Below are 11,084 nucleotides of genomic sequence, written 5' to 3' on the forward strand. Positions count from 1 at the left end.
ACACCCTGCAGAATGAAATCCAGAAAGCAATCTTTATGACCAGGGGTATGGAATAGAACTTCTTTTCTTTTCTTTAAAAGATTTATTTATTTATTTGTTTGGGGGAGAGAGAGAGAGAGAGGAAGAGAGGGAGAAACTTTAGCAGACTCTGGAGGACTCGATCTCATGACCCTGAAATCATGATCTGAGCCCAAACCAAGAGTCATATGCTTAACTGGCTGTGCACCAGGCGCCCCTGGAGTAAAACTTCTGAATTCAAACACTAGAAGTACGAAGAAGGCTGATAAAGGGGTCTATACTCAAATTTAAATTTCCCTAAATTAAATGACACTACAAAGTAATAAGACAAGCCACAGATGGGGAGAAAATATTTGCAGGGGGGTGTAGAGCCCACAACCCATTAGGATCTGGCAGAGCCAAAGGACCCTTACAAATGAGTCAGAAAAAGACCAATAACCCAACAGGAAAAGGGGAGAGTATGAAGCAGCATTCCATCATCTGGAAACGGATTAGCCCATAAATGCAGGGAAAAGGTAGCTCTCACACCAGAGTGTGGGAGGTGACCTGAAGCAGGTTCCATGGCATCCGGCAGGATGGAAGACATCCATACTGTACATCATGGCAAGTCTCTCTTTCTTTTTATTTCATTTCTTATTTTTTTCTCCAAGTTTTTCTTTAAATTCCAGCTAGTTAACATATAGTGCAATATTTGTTTCAGGTGTAGAATTTAGTGATTCATCACTTACATACAACACTGGGTGGTCAACACAAGTGCCCTCCTTAATACCCATCACCTGTTTAACCCATCCCCCACGTACCCCCCAGCAACCCTCAGACCCTGAGGACTGGAGATATTCCAGCCAGCACCTGGGACAGCACCTGGCACACAGGTGGTAGCCAGTCCTGCTGCATCTCCTGGGGTAACGCTGGGGGGTGGGGAGCCTAGCCTCACTCCCTAGCATCTTCCCTATCTCTACCTGGCTGCCAGTTTTTGAAGTTTGAGAGCTACTGTCTGATTCTGTTAGTGGCTGCTGCTGAATTTTTGGGAAGTCCATTTTACTAGTTTTTATTCATTTTATTAGATATTAGGAAAGAGATTCTATACACTTGACCGTTGAACAATAAAGGACTAAGGGCGCCACTTCCCTCCCCACAGCTGAAAATTCATGTGTATCTCTTGACTCCCTGAGAACACTTACTATTAACTTACTGCCGACTGGAAACCAATAACATAAATAGTCGATTAGCACACATTTTGTGTTATATGCCTAATGTTTTCTGAATTCTTTCAGTATCCCTAGGCTATGAGATTTGTCTGCAAGTTTTTTCAAATTATCAAAAACCTCTGAAAAATTTTCCAACATATTTACTGAAAAAATTAAGGGGACCTGGGCTATTCAAACCTGTATTGTTCAAGGGTCCACTGGACTTCCCTCCACCACCCTAACCTGAAAAGTCTTTTTCCCCCTGGATGTATGGGTAATGCCTACCCTTCTTCCTCTGCCTGGCAAGCACATCCTTCCTTCAAATGTTAAGTGGTGTCACCTCCCCCCAACCCAGCCTCGGGGGTGCCTATCTGGACTCGTGTGTGTGTGTGTGTGTGTGTGTGTGTGAGCTCACCTCACAGGACACTTGACATCAGCAGGGTGGGGGCCCCCTGAGAAACACCTGTGTAGTTCAGAAGGGGTTTGATACGGGGCTTGGTGGATCAGAGGAGGAGCCTCAAGGGGTGGGGGGTGCCCCAGCACGAGGAAACACCCCAGTCCCCTCAACCAGAGACTGTTGCCTGGTTTCTCCTATGACACCATTGCCAGGAATGATTTCACATAAAGAAAGGGTTTTACTATCAAATATCAAAACAAACCAAAGTTCCTGGTTCACTGCCTCTTTTCCTCTTGTTGGACAATGAGTGAAAAAACAAAAAACAAAAAACAAAAGTATCAACATCACCCAGAAACACAGATCTCAAATCTTGCAGCTTGCCAGCCTAAATCGACCATTCGGCCCCCTATGAAGCTGAGTGTGGAATTGAAGATGTGTTAAGGACCAGAAGTGGGGGGTTCTGCTAGCGGTAGTGGGGGGAGGGCCCCCACACCCTGATCTTTGCCAAAATGCTAGCATCCACTGTATCCACGAGTCCCTCCTGTCACCCCAGTTTTATAAGAGTTCTGGGGCCACCAACAATGTACTCAGAAGCATGCAGGTAACGGGGAACAGCCCGTGAACTCATTGACCTGGTCAGCAATGGCTGGGCCATGCCCCTGTCCCCACAAAGGCCCCAGGGCCATGGCAGACCATGATGGTGCACAAAGGGAGGGGCAGGGAGGCAACAACCGAAGAGAGTACACGCTGGCTCCTGGCAGCTGATTTTTGAAGAGAACATTGCTCTGTTTATTTTATTCCATTTAATCTTATTTTTAAAAAAAATTTTATTTATTTGACAGAGAGAGATCACAAGTAGGCAGAGCAGCAGGCAGAGAGAGGGGGGGAAGCAGGCTTCCTGCTGAGCAGAAAGCCCGATTCGGGGTTGGATCCCAGGACCCTGAGATCATGACCTGAGCCGAAGGCAGAGGCTTAACCCACTGAGCCACCCAGGCACCCCTTATCTTATTTTTTTTCTTTAAGATTTAAACATTCATGCAAGAAGATAAGGGTTCCTGAGATAGATTGTACAACAATGCAAGTATCCCACTGGGTATTTACCCTAAGGATACAAATGTAGTGATCTAAATGTTTATAGCAGCAAAGTCCACAATAGCCAAACTATGGAAAGAGTCTAGATATTCATCAACAGATGAATGGATAAAGAAGATGTGGTGTATATATATACAATGGAATACTATGCAGCCATCAAAAAGCCTGAAATCGTGCCATTTGCAACAATGTGGTTGGAACTAGAGGGTATTATGCTGAGCAAAATAAGTCAATCAGAGAAAGACAATTATCATATGATCTCTCTGATATGAGGGATTTGAGAGGTAGGTGGGGGGTCGTGGGGGGTAGGGAGGGAAAAAGATGAAACAAGATGGGATTGGGAAGGAGACAAACTATAAGAGACTCTTAATCTCAGGAAACAGACTGGGGGTTGCTGGAGGGGGGGGGGGGGGGGGGGATGGGATGGCTGGATAATGGACATTGGGGAGCGTATGTGCTGTGGTGAGCGCTGTGAATTGTGTAAGACTGATGATTAACAGACCTGTACCCCTGAAGCAAATAATACATTATATGTTAATTAAAAAAAACAAAAAAACAAACCAAAAAAATGCAAGTATCCTTAGCGCTGCTGAATTTTATATCTCAAAATGGTGAAGATGATAGATTTCGTGTTGTGTCTATTTCACCACAATTAGACAGAGGAAAGGGGGTGGGAGAAGCTCAAGATTTAAAGCGGAGCTCTGCAAATCCACTGTTTTCTGGATTCCACCCCATTTTCATGTGCTTTAGCATACGTTGGTTTACTGACCTTCGCTTTGGAAATGGGATCTTTGAAGAATGCACAAAGTGGTTGCTAGCCACCATCCAGGGCCACAAGGTGACCACAGAGCCAGGCTGAGAGGTGCCTAGGTACAGAGGGGACATGGATGTGTGTTTGACGGGGTAAAAGGGGCAGTGTGTCCCTGTGAAGCCGGCGAGTGCAGACAAATTTCACTAACAAGGCCCACTGCCATCTTGGATCTTGGCACCATGTAGACACTGTGTGTCTGGCACCCCTCCACCCCCAGCTTGCTGTCCCAGTGCTGTCCCTGAGCTGTCCCTGGGCTGGCCGGTGGCTGTGCAGAGAGGTCTGCATGCCTAACGCTTCCTCCCGCGTCAGCCTGGAGATGGCCGCGTCCTGAGCCCCAAGACTCCGACACCTCCGTTCCTTAGGTGTGACTCCTGTGTCCCCTCCCAGAGACCTTCCCTGACCACCCCCGATCTGAATGCACCCCTGTCACCATACTTGCATTGTTATTTAGGTAACGTGCTCTCTCACCCCCATTTCTGTCCTGCTCAGTTCCATGGCACAAGCGCCTGCCAGAAACAATATCTTGTTGAAAAATCCACGAAAACACAAAGTTCTGAAAGAGCAAAAGGCTTTTCACGGTCACTCAGCAAACCCATGGTGAACCCCGCTCCCCCCAGCCAGTGGCCTGGACTCACGGGATGGCAGCCTTTCAGGAACCTACTTCTCATAAAGACTGCACCGTTTTGAAATAGAACATATTCGGGAAAAAGCTATTGTAAGCATTGCTGACATGCTGTGGGCTCAGGGTCCCAGCCCTGTCTTCGGGAACCTTCCCCTCCCCCACCCCAGCCCTGCCGGGAAGCACCTGGGCTGACATCACTCTCCTGTCATCCAGCAGAGGACAGGGCATCCTGTGCTGAGTCCTCCAAAAGCAAACACAGCTCTGCTCCGGGAGAGGCCAGGAGCGGGGACACTGCCTTATGCTGAAGGAAACTTTGCATGCTGCAAACAAAGACCCTCTCCTGGCTCCTGATGGCACCATGGCATCTTCTTCCCCAGTAGGGAGCCGCTCTGACCCCACTGGGCACAGGGAGGCGTGCTTGGGTCGACAAAACGCCCCACAGTCCCCAGTGTGTGAGTCCAGCTACATCAAGTCTGAAGAGGGGCACAACCCTTCCATGGTGATGGCTCTCTGCAGGCGGGGTGGGAGGGGCAGACGGGAAAGGTGGAGAGGGAATTTTCCAGAGTGCTGGAAATGTGCTGTCTCTCGATGGGATGTGGGTTTCATGAGGGTGTTCACCTGCTCAGGCTCCTCTAATGAGAAACAAGATCGCATTTCATTGGAGGAAAATTATGCCTTGTTGAAAAACAAAACAAAACAAATCCACCCCACACCCGTTAGGACGCCTACCAAAAAAAATACTGCAACAACAGAAATAGCAAGTATTGGCGAGGGTTTGGAGAAAGTGGACTGTTGGGGGGAATATGAAATGGTGTAGCTGCTGCGGAAAACAGTATGGAGCATCCTCAGAAATTAAAAATAGAGCTACGCTAGGAGCCAGCAATCATTGTGCTTGGTGTAAACCCCAAAGAATTGAAAGCAGGGTCTCTAAGAGCTATTTGCACTCCCATGTTCATAGCATCGTTATTCACTATAGCTAAGAGGAGGAAGTGACCCAAGTGTGCATCAATGGACGAATGAAGAAGCAACATGTGGCTATATGACCAGCAAGATGTACATATGATGGCATATTATTCAGCCTTAAAAGGGAAGGCATTTCTGATACATGCTACAGAGGAGATGAAATTGAGAACATTCTAGGAAGTAGAAGAAGCCAATCTCGAAAGGGCAAACACTGTACGATTCTCGTGAGAGGTAACCAGAGCAGTCAAATTCATAGAACGGTGGTTGCCAGGGGCTGGGGAGGGGCAGGGGCAGGGGGAGTTAGTGTTTAATGGGGACAGAGTCTCAGTTTGGGCAGATGACAAAGTTCTGGAGAAGGAGGGTGGTGATGGTTGCGCAACAGTGTGAATGTGCTTAATGTCGCTGAGTGTTGCTGGACACTCAGAAATGGGTAAGGTGGTAAATTTCATGCTGTGTGTATTTTACCATAATAATAAAAAAAGGAAAGAAATACAAACAAGAGCCCAAAACCACAGAGATGGCAAACATGTCTAGGAACAGTATGGACAGCACACTACGATTTACTTCTGAATGGTATAATGGCCAGACTGTTCGAAAGGATGATTTATTTAAGAAAAAACCCCAAATCAGTACAGCATTCATTGCATCTTTAGGCTGTCACAAATAAGTCTGAAAACTCATCTGGCATCTTGCTGTTTCGGTAGCTGGACAGCTTAGATCTTATTCATCAGCTTGCTGAGCTGTTCCTTTTTCAGAAATATAGATACCATCCCCAAATTTTCTGATACCCTTGTTTGTAATGGTTGTGGCTTGCTGAATCAAAGCAGCTGAGTGTGATACAATTTCAATGTCATTGCCTTCAAGAATTAATTCACTTTTCTAGACTTGAGATATAGAACAAGTAATGCCGGGCCTCATCTAAACCCCTGCAGATATATTTTTCAGCCAAGAAATTTCAGATTTCAACAAGAGAACCATTCTCCTGGATAAAAACATGGATGAGAAACTGAGCGTACACCTTGTCTTGTCCTGGAAGCCCAGGGTAACGCCCTTGATTGTGTTCTATACGTGACCACAGACAGCACAAACAGGTAGCTGGTTCTGTTCTAGTTCCTCACCATTTGTCAACTGGGAGCTTCTTCTTTTCCTTCCAGGGAGACTGAGTTCTACATGGATGGGATTAAAGTCCTTTCGCCGGGTTCTTCCGGGGCCCTCCACAATAATAGTGCATCCCTTCAGAGTGACGTCGACACCTTCTGGAATGACGAAGGTCTTATTGCTGAGAACAGTCTTCATTCCCACAGTAGATGTGCCAAAGAGTATGAAACATTTTTTAAAAGATTTTATTTATTTATTTATTTGATGGACAGAGATCACAAGTAGGCAGAGAGGCAGGCAGAGAGAGGGGGAAGCAGGCTCCCCACTGAGCAGAGAGCCTGATGTGGGGCTCGATCCCAGGACCCTGAGATCATGACCTGAGCTGAAGGCCAAGGCTTAACCCACTGAGCCACCCAGGCGCCCCTGTATGAAAGAGCATTTTTTTGAAGAAAGAGCATTTTAATGAAATAGTGTTCAGGTAGAGGGAGGGTAAACTTGAGAGTTTGACTGCATTTCTGGCTGAATCCTGTCTATGTATGCATTTTAATACGTTACTTTTAATACATTAATAATACACTTTAACACATTACTAACCTGGCTTCTAAGAAGACTCTTCTACTGAGGAGATAATTGTACAATCAGCCTGGGCTCCCCGAGAAGTAATAAGCTTGAGTCATGATTTTTTTTTCCTTACATTTAAGATTTCAGATATTCTGAACTTGAATAATTACATTTCCATGTGTCAGAAGCTATAGGCTAGCTGACTCTGGACTTGCCCCGCCAACTTTAAGGGTCAGCATTTGACAATGAATTTATGGTCGACTGGGAAATCTGTCACCTGATGGCTGTTGTTGTTGTATCTCTGATACCTGGCATACTACTTGGTATACATTTTGATGAATAAACATTCATCAAAGGGGGAAAATGGTTAAGATGGGAAATTCGATGTTATATGTATTTCATCACAAAATTTAAAAAAAGCTGCACAGTGACAGGGGGCCAAGCAGCTTTCTAAAGCCCACCTTGTCCTCATCCTCAATTTTTATGTGAATGCTGAGGGGTGCTGTAATACCACGTGGCCCCTGCCCTTCTGCAGGAACCCCACTTTCAGAGAAGCTGCAAGTCACCAGGGGCTCTGCCTAGCTCCATGCCTGGCCAGTCCCTCTGTGGTTTCTCAGCTCCTCCTGCCAACTCAAGAAGTGGCTTCTCAGGGCAAATCTAGAACTGTTACCACAGGAGCAGACAGTGCTGTGAAAGGCCGGGAGCCACCGTCACACGGATGGGTTGTTGTCACGCACACGCATGCGCGCAAATGCGCACATGGGTAAGTCAGGGCAGACGGCTCTATTGGAGTTGCTCTGGCAACACGGGGAAGTCTCCTCTGTAGGTGTCCCTTTGAAGAGCATCCCGTGAGCTCTGAACACAGGCCTGAGCTGCCTGCCAGGGGCCTGCAGCAGAGCCCAGTCCTCTCAGTGAAGGACAGGTGACCCCTGATTGGTCTCAGGCCCCACGCAGCCAGAGGTAGGGACCCATGAGCGCTGCTCTGTCTCTGAGAATCATGCGGGTTGACTCTCCATGCACTTTCCATTCTGATTAGAAGCCAGAGGTTTGAGCTGACCATGTGAAATGCTACTACTGACTCAACTGCTGTCATCACAGGAAGGAGGACTCTGCCTGGGCTTGGCACACTTTGGAAAAGGCCAGAGAGGAAATATTTTTGGCTCTTCAGGCCACACAGTCCCTAATCAGACTGCGAAAGCAGTCACAGACAATTCCTAAACAAATGTGTGACTGTGTTTATTAAGCTTTATTGTGGACACGGATGTTGCAATTTCATATAATTCGCAGGGGTCGTGAGATCTTCTTCTAATTTTTTCCAACCGTTTAACAATGTGGTGACCATTTTGAGCTCCTGAACCACTGGAGAGTGGGCGGGTGGAGGGGCCAGAGGGGGTGGGCTTCAGCCGGTAGGTGTCCTGCAGGTGGCCCTCATCACCCCTCTCCCCAGGGATCAGCTGAGGGCAAAATATGAAGTCACAATGACATCAGTTGCAGAGGAAGCAGAGTGGGTAAACACAGAGACAGCAGGGCCAGGGGGTCAAAGCCCACGCACACTGTGGCTTGGACTTGTGCCCAGAGCTGATGTTGTCACTCAGTCACTCAGAGAGTCAGCTGCTCTGACCCCGCCCAAGATCTTCAGCATCACCCTTTCCCTTTCCCGAAGCCGTTTGCAAAACACACGTACTGATTCGTGTCCCTGAAGGCCTGCAGTGGACCTTTGCACTAGAAAGTTAAACCAGAAATGACATAGGCTAGTCACTCTCTCCCAGGAGGGGAAGCTGCTCTGAGCACACACTCTGGGCCTTGATGCAGCTGGCATCCCAGCCCTGATGACACAGTGGGAACAAAGGCCCAGAGAGACTCCTGCACCATCCTCGGACCTGGGCTCGACGAGCATGGATGCTTCTGGTCTGGAAGAAACACACCCTTAGATTAGATTTAATCTATTCTGGGATTTTAACTTTAATTAGATTTAATTTCTCTATGCCTGTTTTCTCGGATACAAAATGCCAATGAAATATCTACAGCCCTCGTGGGTCGTTGTGGGGATCGGGACTAACACAGAAAAAAATAAAACCCCAGCCCAGCCTCAGAGAGCCTCTCCCTCTCCTTCACCCTGCAGTCAAGGATGTGGGTTAATGAAACTGCTTCCTGCTGCATCTGTTCAGTAAAGACGAGACCAAAGGCAGCTGAAGGACTAGAACTGCATGCAGTGGGTTTAGGACGGTGCCTGGGGATGCATGTGCTCCGCACAGGTCGGCTGTGACCACTATAAAGATGACTAATGGGGCGCCTGTCTGGCTCAGTCAATTAACGGCCTGCCTTCGGCTCAGGTCATGATCTCTGGGTTCTGGGATCAAGCCCTGTGTTGGGCTTCCCGCCCAGCAGGGAGTCTGCTTGTCCCTCTCCTTCTGCTGTGCCCCCTGCTTGTGCTCTCCCTCTCAAATAAAAAAAAAAAATATTTAAAAAGAAAAAGATGACAGACGTCTGACAGACCCCCTTCTTTACAACGGGAACAGTTGTCCTCAGCTCTGCCCAGGGCCAGCCCACACCAGGAGTAGTTTGGGGCCAGGAAATGCGTGCCTGCAGAGAGGACACCTTGGCTGTAGTTCCTGAGTACCTGGGTAGCTGGGTGGGGGGAAGCATGGAATCAGGGAGTTCATGTGTTCTGCTGGGGAGGCTGCAAAACTGGAGATGGCTGGTGGGGATGGCTGCGGGGCTATGTGAATGTGCTTAATGCCACTGAATTGTGCCTTTAGAGATGGTGAACATGGTCAGCTTTAGGTTACGCATATTTTACCACAATAAAAAACAAGAAGGAAAATCAACTTGGGAGGAAAAAAAAAATACCGTCTGGGAGCATTTCCAAGGTTATGCTTAGTTTTTCTTCCTAAGCCAGGAAACATGTAACTTGGCGTTTGATTTATTCTGTTCCCATCTTATCAGCACTTCCAAAGAAGTGAAAAACGGAATTGGAGCGCTCACAGCCTCTGAGTGAAGACAGGCAAGAGATTAAAGTGCCCAGCACCCTCGCAGCCTGCCAAGCTGCTTCCTGTCAGGACTGCCCCTGCCCGGTCCTGGGAGCAGGACAGGGCCAGCCCCTCAGGTCCCTGATCAGAGCACTGGGCTTGCAACTTTCACCCGGGGTCCTCATGGCCTCCCTCCAGTGCACATTAGTTCAGATGGCAGCCGCGCCCCCCCCCCCCCCCCCCCCCCCCCCCCCGCCGCCTCGAAAGATGCTGTCTAAGCCGTGCTCCTGAGTGGCGTGTGACCCACATATTTTGCTGAGCCTGCACATCCGGGAGCTCTTGGTGGGAGGCCCATCGATGGCTACCCGAGACCGTGATGCTGGGCTGGGCAAGACCTGTGTGTGCGCTGTACCCCCAGCACTGATTAGCATCTGTCTGGCCCTGAGTGACCCCACCCCCAGGCTCTCACCCATGCTCCTCCCAGCAGGAGAGAAGAGCTTCTCACACAGAGGCCACGCAGCACTGTGATGGCCATGTGCATACAAACATTCCTCTGTGCCTGGCCCATCACACCAACCAGCAGCAGAATGCACAAATGGCCGTGATTGTCCAGGGCAGAGGGGACAGCAACACAGCCTGGACAGGGAGGCTGAGCAGCCCCAGCAGAGCCTTGGCGAACTGTTGTTTTGTTTTGTTTTGTTTTGTTTTAATTAACATATAACGTATTATTTGTTTCAGCGGTACAGGTCTGTGAATCATCAGTCTTACACAATTCACAGCACTCACCATAGCACATGCCCTCCCCAATGTCCATCCCCCTGCCACCCCATCCCTCTCACCTCCCTCCCCTCCAGCAACCCTCAGTTTGTTTCCTGAGATTGAGTCTCTCATGGTTTCTCTCCCTCTCTGGTTTCATCTTGTTTCATTTTTCGCTCCCTTCCCCTATGATCCTCAGTCTTGTTTCTCAAATTCCTCATATCAGTGAGATCATAGGATAATTACCTTTCTCTGATTGACTTATTTTGCTTAGCATAATACCGTCTAGTTCCATCCATGCCATTGCAAAGGGCAAGATTTCGGGTTTTTTTTTTGATGGCTGTGTAATATTCCATTATATATATACACCACATCTTCTTTATGCATTCATCTGTCAGTGAACATCTGGGCTCTTTCCATAGTTTGGCTATTGTAGATGTTGCTGCTATAAACATAGGGGTGCACGTGTCCCTTCGGATCACACTTGTGTCTTTGGGGTAAATACCCAGTAGTGCAATTGCTGGGTCATAGGGTAGCTCTATTTTCAACTTTTTGTGGAACCTCCATAACGTTTTCCAGAGTGGCTGCATCAGCTTGCATTGTTTTTGTT

At 48.0% G+C, this 11,084-nt stretch overlaps 1 pseudogene; it reads right to left on the reverse strand.

Moving 5' to 3' along the window:
* Positions 1 to 5,810: 5,810 nt before the first annotated feature.
* LOC116878416 lies at positions 5,811 to 6,386 on the reverse strand (annotated as a pseudogene).
* Positions 6,387 to 11,084: the final 4,698 nt, after the last annotated feature.

This window comes from Lontra canadensis, unplaced genomic scaffold (genome assembly GCF_010015895.1).
Source record: "Lontra canadensis isolate GAN:19392208 unplaced genomic scaffold, GSC_riverotter_1.0 scaffold57, whole genome shotgun sequence".
Classification (NCBI taxonomy): domain Eukaryota; kingdom Metazoa; phylum Chordata; class Mammalia; order Carnivora; family Mustelidae; genus Lontra; species Lontra canadensis.